At 31.9% G+C, this 11,026-nt stretch overlaps 2 long non-coding RNA genes across 2 annotated transcripts; one reads left to right on the forward strand and one right to left on the reverse strand.

The window, feature by feature from the left end:
* On the reverse strand, positions 1–343 carry LOC118489346. The gene is made up of 3 exons (XR_004887355.1): positions 268–343; positions 106–171; positions 1–27 (listed from the first exon to the last, which is right to left on the reverse strand). It is a non-coding gene; the product is annotated as an uncharacterized LOC118489346 (long non-coding RNA).
* An 8,880-nt stretch (positions 344–9,223) lies between these two features.
* LOC110903614 lies at positions 9,224–10,755 on the forward strand. Its single transcript, XR_002572081.2, has 2 exons — positions 9,224–9,323; positions 10,289–10,755. It is a non-coding gene; the product is annotated as an uncharacterized LOC110903614 (long non-coding RNA).
* The last annotated feature ends 271 nt before the right edge of the window (positions 10,756–11,026 follow it).

Here is an 11,026-nt window from a genome sequence, read left to right on the forward strand (position 1 = left end):
CTGGTAGGCAGCCATTTTTTGAACCCACTGCAAAAACACAGAAACTTTTTTTGTTATTTAAATATATAATATAACATCATATGAAACATTAAAGAATTTTGTTACTTGTCCAATTTTCACTTGACCAGAGCATTTGTGTTGATGTGAGAGGGATCATCTCTCTTAATATGACTACAAACATATCAAACAAATTTCACAGAATCATCGGCTATTGTTTGAAATTAATCACTCAAACGTTACGAAAGAGATTAGGTCACTGATTCTTACCAGATTTAGCGAGAGAAGAATAGACAGAAGCAATCAATTTGGAAGATAATGATCTCAATCCGGTGTTGAATGCCATTAAAGAAACAATGAAGATTAACCAAAAATAAGATATCTAAAAAAATCAATTATGAAGGCAATTAAACATGGAAATATGTGAAAGAATGGCATTTTCTAAAAATACTGCCAATCAGATTACATATCCATAAATAGCTTAATTTAAACATTCATAAAGATTAGCATATAATAAATAAAATTCAAAAATTAAAAGTATAAAAAGAGAAAACAACTTACATATTATTTGCAACTGAATATAAATGAAATTGATCTCTATGATTTCACGTATCAACATAAGACTTTTTTCTCGGCATTTATCCGATGCTGTAAAATGCATATGGAATGTATTGCGGAAATATTAAATCTCAATAACATCTTCACATCGGAATCCTGCAACTACTATCATATAAAAGTTAAGGTTAAAACATAAAAAGTTAAGAATATTAAAGGATTCTGAATAAAAATGTTATAAACTATACAACAGTATTCTGCTAATTTTTTCTTTAGTAAACAAATCATCTGGACAAAAAGAGGGGATATTACATCAATGGATGTAGTAAAGGTTTTCCGATTGTTAAATTCAGGAATGACCTATAACATCGATAACAAAAAAATTAAGAAAGTTAGTTTTAATATCAAATTAGAACAACAAAAATACTTTAAGATAGATAAAAGTAGTTAATATTAAAATTTAATTGTTCGAAACAAATGATAAAGAAGGAAAAACCAAAGGAACAAACAATAAACGATTCAAGTTGATTAAATCATAACATGACAGATGGTATAAAATAACAGAATAATCATAAAAATTAAAAATAAATTCACAAATTACACCAAAAAAAAGATACCTTGATGAAGAAGATATAGGCATATTGCAAACCTACAGAAAAAAGTTTGAATGACAGCAAAATAATTCAGGATTAATAATGGAAGTCATGCGTAATGTTAATACTCAAAAAGCAACAGATCTTGAATGACAATCAGATACAGGCTTAATATAAAATAAGAATGATCAATAAACCATACCAATCAAACACATTTAAAAATAAAACATTCAAATGAACACAAACTATTTTATGAACAAATAGGGTTCATAGAATACAGATTCAATCAAAATTAAACAATTTTTAAATGAAAATCAGATATGGAATTTGCATAAAAATATTTTATTATAACAAAATTATTTGAAATAACACTTTTTAAACATTAAAATCGGATTCATGACTATGAGTAAACATCAAATTCAATAACAATAACATAATGTTAATAAACATAAAATACAGATCTGGAATTACAATCAGACTTAGGGTTTCAATAACATAACAATATTTCTTCAAAAAATTTATCAAAAAACAGAAGAAAAGTGATTATACACACATATATGGATAGATAACATTAACATACGAAATAAAAGATATTATACATTACAATCGATTTAGGGCTATGAGTAAACATCAAAATCTATAACAAAAACATAAAGATAATAAACATAAACAACAAATCTATAATGACAATCAGAGCTAGGGTTTCTTGAACAGAAGAATAGTTTTTCAAAAAGTAAATCAAATTCCGAACAAAAAAAGAATGATTAAACTAAGAAATTAACAATCTACACTTACAGCTTTCGATATGGATCAAAGAACAATTTCAGAATTGAAGAAGATGAAGAAAAGGACGAAGTATATGTTGAAGAGAGAAGGCGGTGGTATTCGAGAGAATTGAAGAGAGAAGGCGGTGAAGGTTTTTGTGTATTTAATAGCTTTGAAGGAAATTGAAGGAAATAGGTAGAATATGAGAATGACGCCCAATTTCACAATTCTCTGGCCAAAGAGAATAGCCACATCAAAGTCAAAAAGTCAACCATTATTTTGCTTTAGTATAATAGATAGATATAACACCATATAAACACCGTATAACAATATGTAACACCATATAATACCATATAACACTATGTAACACTATATAACATTATATAACAAATATAGCACTATACATCTATCATAGACATGCTATCAGACAAACTATAGTGTTATATTTGTTATATAATGATATATAGTGTTACATAGTGTTATATGGTATTACATATTGTTATACGATGTTTATATGGTGTTATATATTATTATATATAGTGTTATAATACACTTCTCACACTTTGGGCACTTTTTACAGGATCCTCTACCTACATTGGGTTACCTACATTCATATATTATAAATAAAATTCTTGGTGGTGGAGTGAAAAAGTCACCTCAAAATATTGTCTAGGTCTCAAGTTCAAGTCTTGCCTCAATCACAAAGGTCTTATTTTTTTTTTAACTCATAACCTTTTACCATAATTTTGGGCCCGGTTTTTTTATTCGCCAGAGACATAAATTATTTTGAGAGTTCTCGGAGACGGCTCTGATAGCGCCCCTTCGAAGCCTTATATGGTGACATAGTGAAGGGCGCTAGACCACACACACATTCTTGTAGCATGAGGGAGAAAGGTCTCCGTAAACACTTAAAACAATATTAATTGATACATGTTAATTGATACCTGAAGAGACAGTTTTGGATGTTTACTTTAGAGTTAACTTTCATTTTGCTTCCTATGATTTGGTCATTTTAACAGTTTTGCTCTAATAGTTTAAAAACAACCATTTTCCTCCCTGATTTTTCTAATTTATCGTCATTTTGCTCCCCGCCTCTAACTCCATCCAAAAAATCCATTAGCGCAAATGGCTCGGTTTCGGTTCACTTCGATTTAGGCGGGTTCATCTCGGTACGGTTCGGGTCAAGTCGGTCAAACCGAGTCAACTCGGTCAACACCGGAGTCAACGCGAGTCAACAGCTAGTCAACGCGAGTTAACAGCGAGTCAACACGAGTTAACAGCGAGTCAATGCGAGTCAAATGCAGTCAACTGATGAAACACGAGACCCGGTAAAAGTTTAAACGACGCGAAAATTTTATTACATTGTTTATATACGTTATAGTTTACGCGAACCGAGCTCGAACCATCCTAGTTTATATTTTGTGATTGTTTTCGTTTTTTGCAAACTTCGCGAAAAATTATATATATCGATGGAATTGCGTTGCGTTTCGACAATTATATCGACACTTGGTTGTCGGGTTATCCTAAAAACAGAGGAAACTGTGTCAGTTTTTCGTTAAAAACCCGAAACACGACATGTGATTATATTGCAAAAACGACAATTATCGAGGTTCAAGTAATTCTTATAAACTAAATATAAGAGTATATTTATTTTGGCGATGCTTTATAACGCGAGTTACTAGTTAACAAAACCCGACAACTTATATAAAGTAAATGTAATTATTTATATTCATTTCAAAAACGTTTAGAAACTCGAGGGTTTATATAAAAATAAATATAATAACTTATATTTATTTCAAAACGCTTTGAAACTCGAAAACTTCTTTAAAATGAATATAATTAGTTATGCTTATTTTAAACGGCGATAAACCGAATACTTTCGAATACCTTTATAAAATAAATATAATTGTGTATATTTATTTCAAACGTCCTTATTCGTATAATTTTTATAAAACAAATATAATTGTTTATATTTATTTCAAACGTCGTTATTCATATAAATTTTATAAAATAAATATAATTGTTTATATTTATTTCAATTTTTCAGAATCCGAATATTTTTATAAAATGAATATAGTTGATCATATTCATTTCAAACGTCAAGATTTCGAATACATAAATATATATACATATATTTACATCTTACAGAAACTACAGCGATACATTGCCGTACCATATATATATTATTCCGAATACACAACGTTTTATATATATATATATATATATGTATACGCGTATATATACTTTCATCGTACGAAAGCTACAACGAGACGTGCCACTATCGATCTACGTATTTCTTAGACATGACGACTAACACGACTTCGTAAATAGTTATGTCTATATATATATATATATATATCCAAATCACTCGGAAACTAAGTCGTTTACGAGACTTAGTATCTATTCAGATTAAAAGGGATCACATAACCATAGATTGGTTATTTCAAACCAAGATGATAACACTTCCCTAGAGTCGTTGGTTAATGATTCGGTAGAGCTCGGACACGCAGTTTAGTTATGTCGTCATATTTAGAAACTTATAAGTTATTTCATGGTAGGAATGTTATAGGTTGCATGCTAGCAAGTTCACGTTCTAGGAACGACACTACAGAATCACGTTAAGCTAGCTTTGCACAAGGATATCAAGGTGAGTTCATAACCCCCACTTTTTATGGTTTTACATTTCCGAAAACATTCAGATTTCTAAACCATGTTGCTAAGCGATTTCAACGAACTTGAATGATTTACAAAAGGTTTAAGCTAAACATACCGGTTTTACAAAACACACGCGTACACATTATTTCGATGAACGAAAACAACAGATTTCTAAACCATGTGGCAAATGGATTTCGACAAACTCAAATGGTTTATGAAAGGTTTATGCTAAACATACCGGTTTTACAAAACACTCGCGTATTTTCAAAACGTGCATGAGTTTCATGACTAGTGAAAGAAGGGTCCTAGTTATTACGGGACTGGTTTGTCCTGCATACAAGTAAGAGGGCGGGTTGGTCCTGCTTACAGACACAAACGGGCTAGGCCCAATAATACGGATGACATGTGCGAGGCCCAAGGACATGGGCTAGGCCCAATCTCGTGCGTGGCACGAAGACTCAAGGACTGGATTGTCCACTACTCAACTAAGGGCCGTAGGGTCGGTTAAAACTGTACAGTGAAGTCCTCGCTACACATTGGAACTATAGCCACCTGCTAGTCGGCTGTCTTGAGTAAACATTTTGGCGAGGCACGTTCTAGCATGTGGTGGGTTATAGGCTCACGCGGGCATGTTGTCTTTATCGTACGCGGACATTGACGGTTATACAATTTTTATAAACACAAGGTTTTCAAATGACATGCCAAAGAAAATGGTTTTATTACATTCTCTCAACAATACTTAAACCGGTTATCAAAAAGATTTATTTCAAATATTTTTCAAACAAACTATGAACTCGCTAACTTTATGTTGATTTTTCTCGCATGTTCTTTCTCAAGTTGCATTTTAAAAACTATGGAACAGCTGGAATAGGAGAACCCATGGGAATTCGAGTACTTAGCGGGCTTTCATTTTCTAGAAGTCTTAGCTCAAATACTTCCGCTGTGCAATGAAGATACCATTCAGATCACATCAACTCTGATTTTAGCGGGCGTGACAATGCAGTTCGAGGTCTGAAGACACCAAGTGGAAGATTGTTGGAGATGTTGTCTTTAGCTCATCCCGTTAAGGTTGGGTGAGAATTAGAGAGAAGAAGTGAAAGGGTTCGGCCTGCCCTAACCCTAATTGGCTTTACGTGTTTTAAGCCCAAATGTTTAGTTTCTTGTTTAGCAAGGGATTAACCCTAATTCTAGCCTATAAATATATCTCTTGTACTTGTAATCACTATCACTCGATAAACTACAAACCCTAGTTGCCCCCGTGGACGTAGGTTACACATTGTGACCGAACCACGTAAATCTCGTGTCTAATTTTCTTATTACTTTCATTTATTGATCGTGTGTGCTCTAAATCCTAACAAAGTCGAGAGTCTTAATGCGAATATCAAAAGTCGTTAGCCCCAGTGGCAAACAAAGAGTGTAAATAGGGGTAGCACGGGCTACCCCTCAACCCCGTCTCCGTAGTGTAAAAATACCCCTTAACTCCATTACCGTAGTGTAAAAATACCCCTCAACTCTATTTCTGTTATATAAAGGATACCCCTGATCCTAAAAAAAATTAGGATACCCTTAACCTTTTGGGCTAGTTCCGCCACTGGTTAGCCCTCAAGGAACGAACAACCGATGCCTACGTTCTCACGGTGCTTAGGATGAACACCGATGGTATGTTGGATTTGGACAAACATACATCAGAAAAAAGGAAAAATCAAGATTCACCAAAGACTTCTACGCAAGTTGGAGTAGTAGAACGAGGAAGATGACGCATAGTCTTTTTTAGTTGGTTAAAATTTTTCCTACTTTTTTAGGCATTTAGATTTTATTGCATTATTTTACTATTTTAAATTTTTGTACTTTTTAAAATTTAATGCACTTTTAATTTATTTGTCTAATTTGGATAACACTAATAATGAGATTTACATAATGATTAAATAAAAAAATAATAATTGAAAGATAACACGGTGTAGTTAAAACCAGTAAACCATTGTTAGTGATGCAAAAAACACTTTATGACGTCACAATAAAAAAATAAGGCCATTACGCTTGGCCTAATTTCAACATGCCGTTTTGAAAGTAAAATTATTATACTAAAATGGTTTTATTCAACAACTTATGAAAGTTAGTATTGAGTTTGAAAGGTCAAACTAGAACTTTAGGTGATGATTTTTTCTGTATACAACAATCTTTTCTTTCTATAAAAAGGTTTTATTGAACGATAAATTATTTTTACTGTGAGAAGTCAAACTATTATTTAGAGTTAACCTGTATACAAACATTATGATTTTTTGCATTCTTTTGTGTATTGTTGAGACAACGTAATGAGGCCTTATCTGAAGCTAAACATAGAGGCAGATTGAAACTATTGATCTTAGATAAACATGTTAAACATAGCAATAAAACAACTAAATATTGTATGACAAGAAAGTATTTACAGATTTGTAAGTTATAACTGTAATTTGCATTATTATATATAATACGTAGTTTTAATTATAAAAAAATATTTAAAGATTTCATAATTATATGGCTTTCATTATTTAACGCATATAATATATGGGTACATAACCTAGTTTCAATGTATGTATAACTGAAAGAAATAACTAAATACGAAACAAAATAAAAATAAATAAATAAATAAATATGAACAAAATAAATTATATAATTAAATACAAATGATTTTGGGAAATAGATTCGGTATATGAAAAAGGGAAAATTAGAAAGAAAAAGAATAAACGGAGTAAGAAATAAAATAAAGGAAAAGTGGAAAATCAAATTAAACAGCTGGATCTTTGACTGAATCCCAGACCTTTTGTAGAACCAGCCACATCGCCTTTCAACTCTATCTCACAAATATTGTTTATATATAGAGATATCTACGAAAAGACAATTATTGTACGAAGTACAGGAGAAAAGCTCGACCATTGATCTCACAAGATCAATGGATTAAAACTAAGTGGTGGTATTTTCGTGAATATAAGGTTCAAAGAATTGAAGAAACAAATAAAAAAGGGTATTCTGGTCCTTTCTCATTTATACTCTTTCCAACATTAATTTTCAAACGGTTATAACGTTTTCATAACTTAATATTTTTTTAAACAATTACATCGTATTAACGGGCATCTCATTCCCTTTAATTCAAGCAGCCCATTACTATAGTTTTCTTAAAAAAATTACATGATTTTGAATACCCATTATGTGATTACGTGATTTTGAATACCCAACACATGACTACGTGATTTTGAATACCCATTACGTGATTACGTGATCAAGGCCGGCTCAAGGGTAATCCAACCCAAGCGGCTGCTTTAGGCCACCACATTAATAAGGCCCCATAATTTGAAATAAATTATAGGTATATATTCTGCTTTGGCTTATGTCTTCGTCAGGCTTGAGTAAATCCAGTTTCCATTTACCTATTTAATGCTTTGAGCGGTGGTCAGATTGGAAAATCGAAGCGTCAAAGTCAAGTTTCAAAAAAATGGAGTGGCATAAATGGCAGTGGTCCTAGTCTCAGCCTTTTCAGTTGAATCATCGTGTTGAAGTCGTTTTATGTTTATGACCTATTTTTCTGGCCAGTTCATCGGTAGATTCGCGTCGCCTACTTGCTGAAAGCACAAATGGAATGGCCGATCATGAATTTCATTTAAATCCGTTCGTCGGATTCTATTCAATCCAAATTTTGTTCAGGTAAAACCCTTTGAATACTTGTAAGCTTGTTATATGCGTTGATACGATTATGTGTGATTTGTATGATTTTATCATTAGCATGTTTGACTTTGAATTTATTAATGATTATGCGTTGATACAATTATGTGTGATTTATATGATTTTTCCGGCCGGTTCATCGGTTCGTTCCATCGTCTTCCTCCATCGGTTCATTCACTTAATTTCAATCAATTCACAATAGTTGTTCGATGGTAATCATTTATGCTTTAGAATTTTATGCTATTTTGCTTTTGGAAAAAGGGCCCCGGAAACTCATGTCGCTTTAGGCAACCAAAATCATTGAGCCGGCCCTGTACGTGGTTTCATTATAGTATGCGGTACCACACTGAGTGATTACGTAATTACGTTACAATAGTTGACTAAGTATTATTACGTGACTACGAGATTTTGAATACCCATTTCGTGATTACGTGATTTCATTATACTATATTTTATGTGAAGCTACACGAGCGATTACGTTATAAGTATAATTGTAATAACATTAGTTATAACAAATCATATTGAATGTGTAATCACGTAATAGGTTTATATCGAATGTGTAATCACGTAATGGTTTATGTAGAATGTGTAATCACATAATGGGTATTCAAAATCACGTAGTGATGTGTTGGGTATTCAAAATCACGTAATGAACTAGTGGGTATTCAAATTCATGTAATTTGTTTAAGAAAACTATAACAATAGGCTGCTCGAATTAAAGAGAATGAAATGCTCGTATTTTTTTTAATATTAACATATGAAAAAGTTATAGCCGTTTGAAAATCAAGGGGAAAGTTGTTTCAAGTGAGAAAGGACTAAATTACCCTTCAAGCCAATACCACTTGTCCTCTCCTTTATGTCACGTACAATTCGTATAACAGATTTGTCTTGTATGGGATCCTTTCTCTATAAATACATACATGATATTTGCTAAAAGTTTTTTTCACAAGTAAAACAAATCTTTGATACCTCTCTTCTTCTTCTTCTTCCACGCAGCTTACACCAAACTCTAACCTGCTAGACTTTCTCAAGCTTGGATCTTCTCTTTCGTTCGCAATTAAGGTAACAATAGAAATGTAGTTGTCTGTTTTGTAGATCTGTAAATACTAAAACCTTATAAACTACTTCACTCACACTATTTTCCGTACAAGTTCATGTTACTATTTAAAACACACAGTTGAAGTAAACTTAAAACATGTATTTGAGGGAAACTTAAAACATGTTTTACAAAATATAATTTGTTACTAATTTTTTTAATGTGCTACATGTATATAATATATACTTGAAATAAAATAAAATCTGGTTTAAGTGGATCTAAACAAAATTACTAATTTTATTTCTTCTTAACAACGATTTATTCCACCTTCAAGTATTCAAATTGAAACATCTTTTGTAAAGGGCTAAAGTCAAACACCATACCATAACCATAGACCACCAAGTCATGGGTTATGGATTACGAAATCTGAAAAAAAATCATATAAACAAAATAGAAAATTTATGTTAAAAAATAGAGTAAACTGCCAAAATCGTCCATGAGGTTTGGGCATGTTTGTCAGTTTCATCCAAAACAACTTTTTGTATGATATTGCCCTTCACTTTTGAGATTTTTTGTCAGTTTCATCCAAACGTCTAATTTGTTTTGTTTTTTCTATCAGACATTTGGATGAAAATGACAAAATATCCCAAATCTCAGGGACGATTTTGCAAAAAACAAGTTAGATGTTCAAATGAAAATGACAAAAAAATCTCAAAAGTGTTGTTTTTGATAAAACTGACAAACATGTCCAAACCTCAGGCACGATTTTGGCAATTTACTCTAAAAAATAACTTACACTCTTAAAATAACTTATAAAATCTAAAAAAAAAACAATATAAACAAAATAAAAATTCATGTTTTAAGAAAGTTTTTGAAATTGGAGCCGGCCCAAGAATCAAGCGACAATACCTTTATTTTTATATGTAATATAATCTTTATATTTTAAATTACGAAAATACCCTTTTACATTTAACATACAATATGGATGCAGTTAAGGCCATGGAGCAAACTAGCGACAAAATCGAAACATCAGGGAGTAAAATGACTATTTTTAAAGGATTGGGGCAAAGTCGTTGAAACGACCAAACCACAGGGAGCAAAACAGAAATTTACTCAAATAATAATATTGGGCACGGTTTCTATTATTTTCTCATAGTACACTGGAAATAGGACTGATAAAAGATCTAACCTAAATATGTGAAGGGGTCCAAAATCCAAATGGTTTTGAGTTTTTGACTGCTTATGAACTACGCATGTTGTTTATGTAATGAATTATACATTTAGGTGCTGTTTGTTTTTCAGAGATAAAATGTCTGCAGTCTACGGACCACATCTGCAGCTGAAGAGGTGGACCAAACCTCTGCAGTCTTCTAGAAGAAGACTGTTTGTTTTTTATGTAACAAAGCAAAGATCTGCTGAAATTAACCACCTCATATGTGAACAAGGAACTAGTTTCAATTGAACTGGTAATTCAAATGTACAAATTCATGTGAGAGAACACTGATTAAAATAGAAAACAAACACTAGTCGACAACCCCCAAATTACAGTCACCTTTGTTTTATGAAAAACTTTAAACCCATTAGTGGTGATTTCTTGAAGAATTAAAGAAACCCAGAAGATATGGAACAATTGCGATTGAATTTGTGGTTTGATGAAGAAACGGGGAGAAAAACTTACGATTTCGATTGTGTTGGAAACAGTGAAGTTATTCCGTTCTTCCTCTATACC

The sequence above is a fragment of the Helianthus annuus genome, chromosome 2 (assembly GCF_002127325.2).
Source record: "Helianthus annuus cultivar XRQ/B chromosome 2, HanXRQr2.0-SUNRISE, whole genome shotgun sequence".
In the NCBI taxonomy this organism is placed as follows: domain Eukaryota; kingdom Viridiplantae; phylum Streptophyta; class Magnoliopsida; order Asterales; family Asteraceae; genus Helianthus; species Helianthus annuus.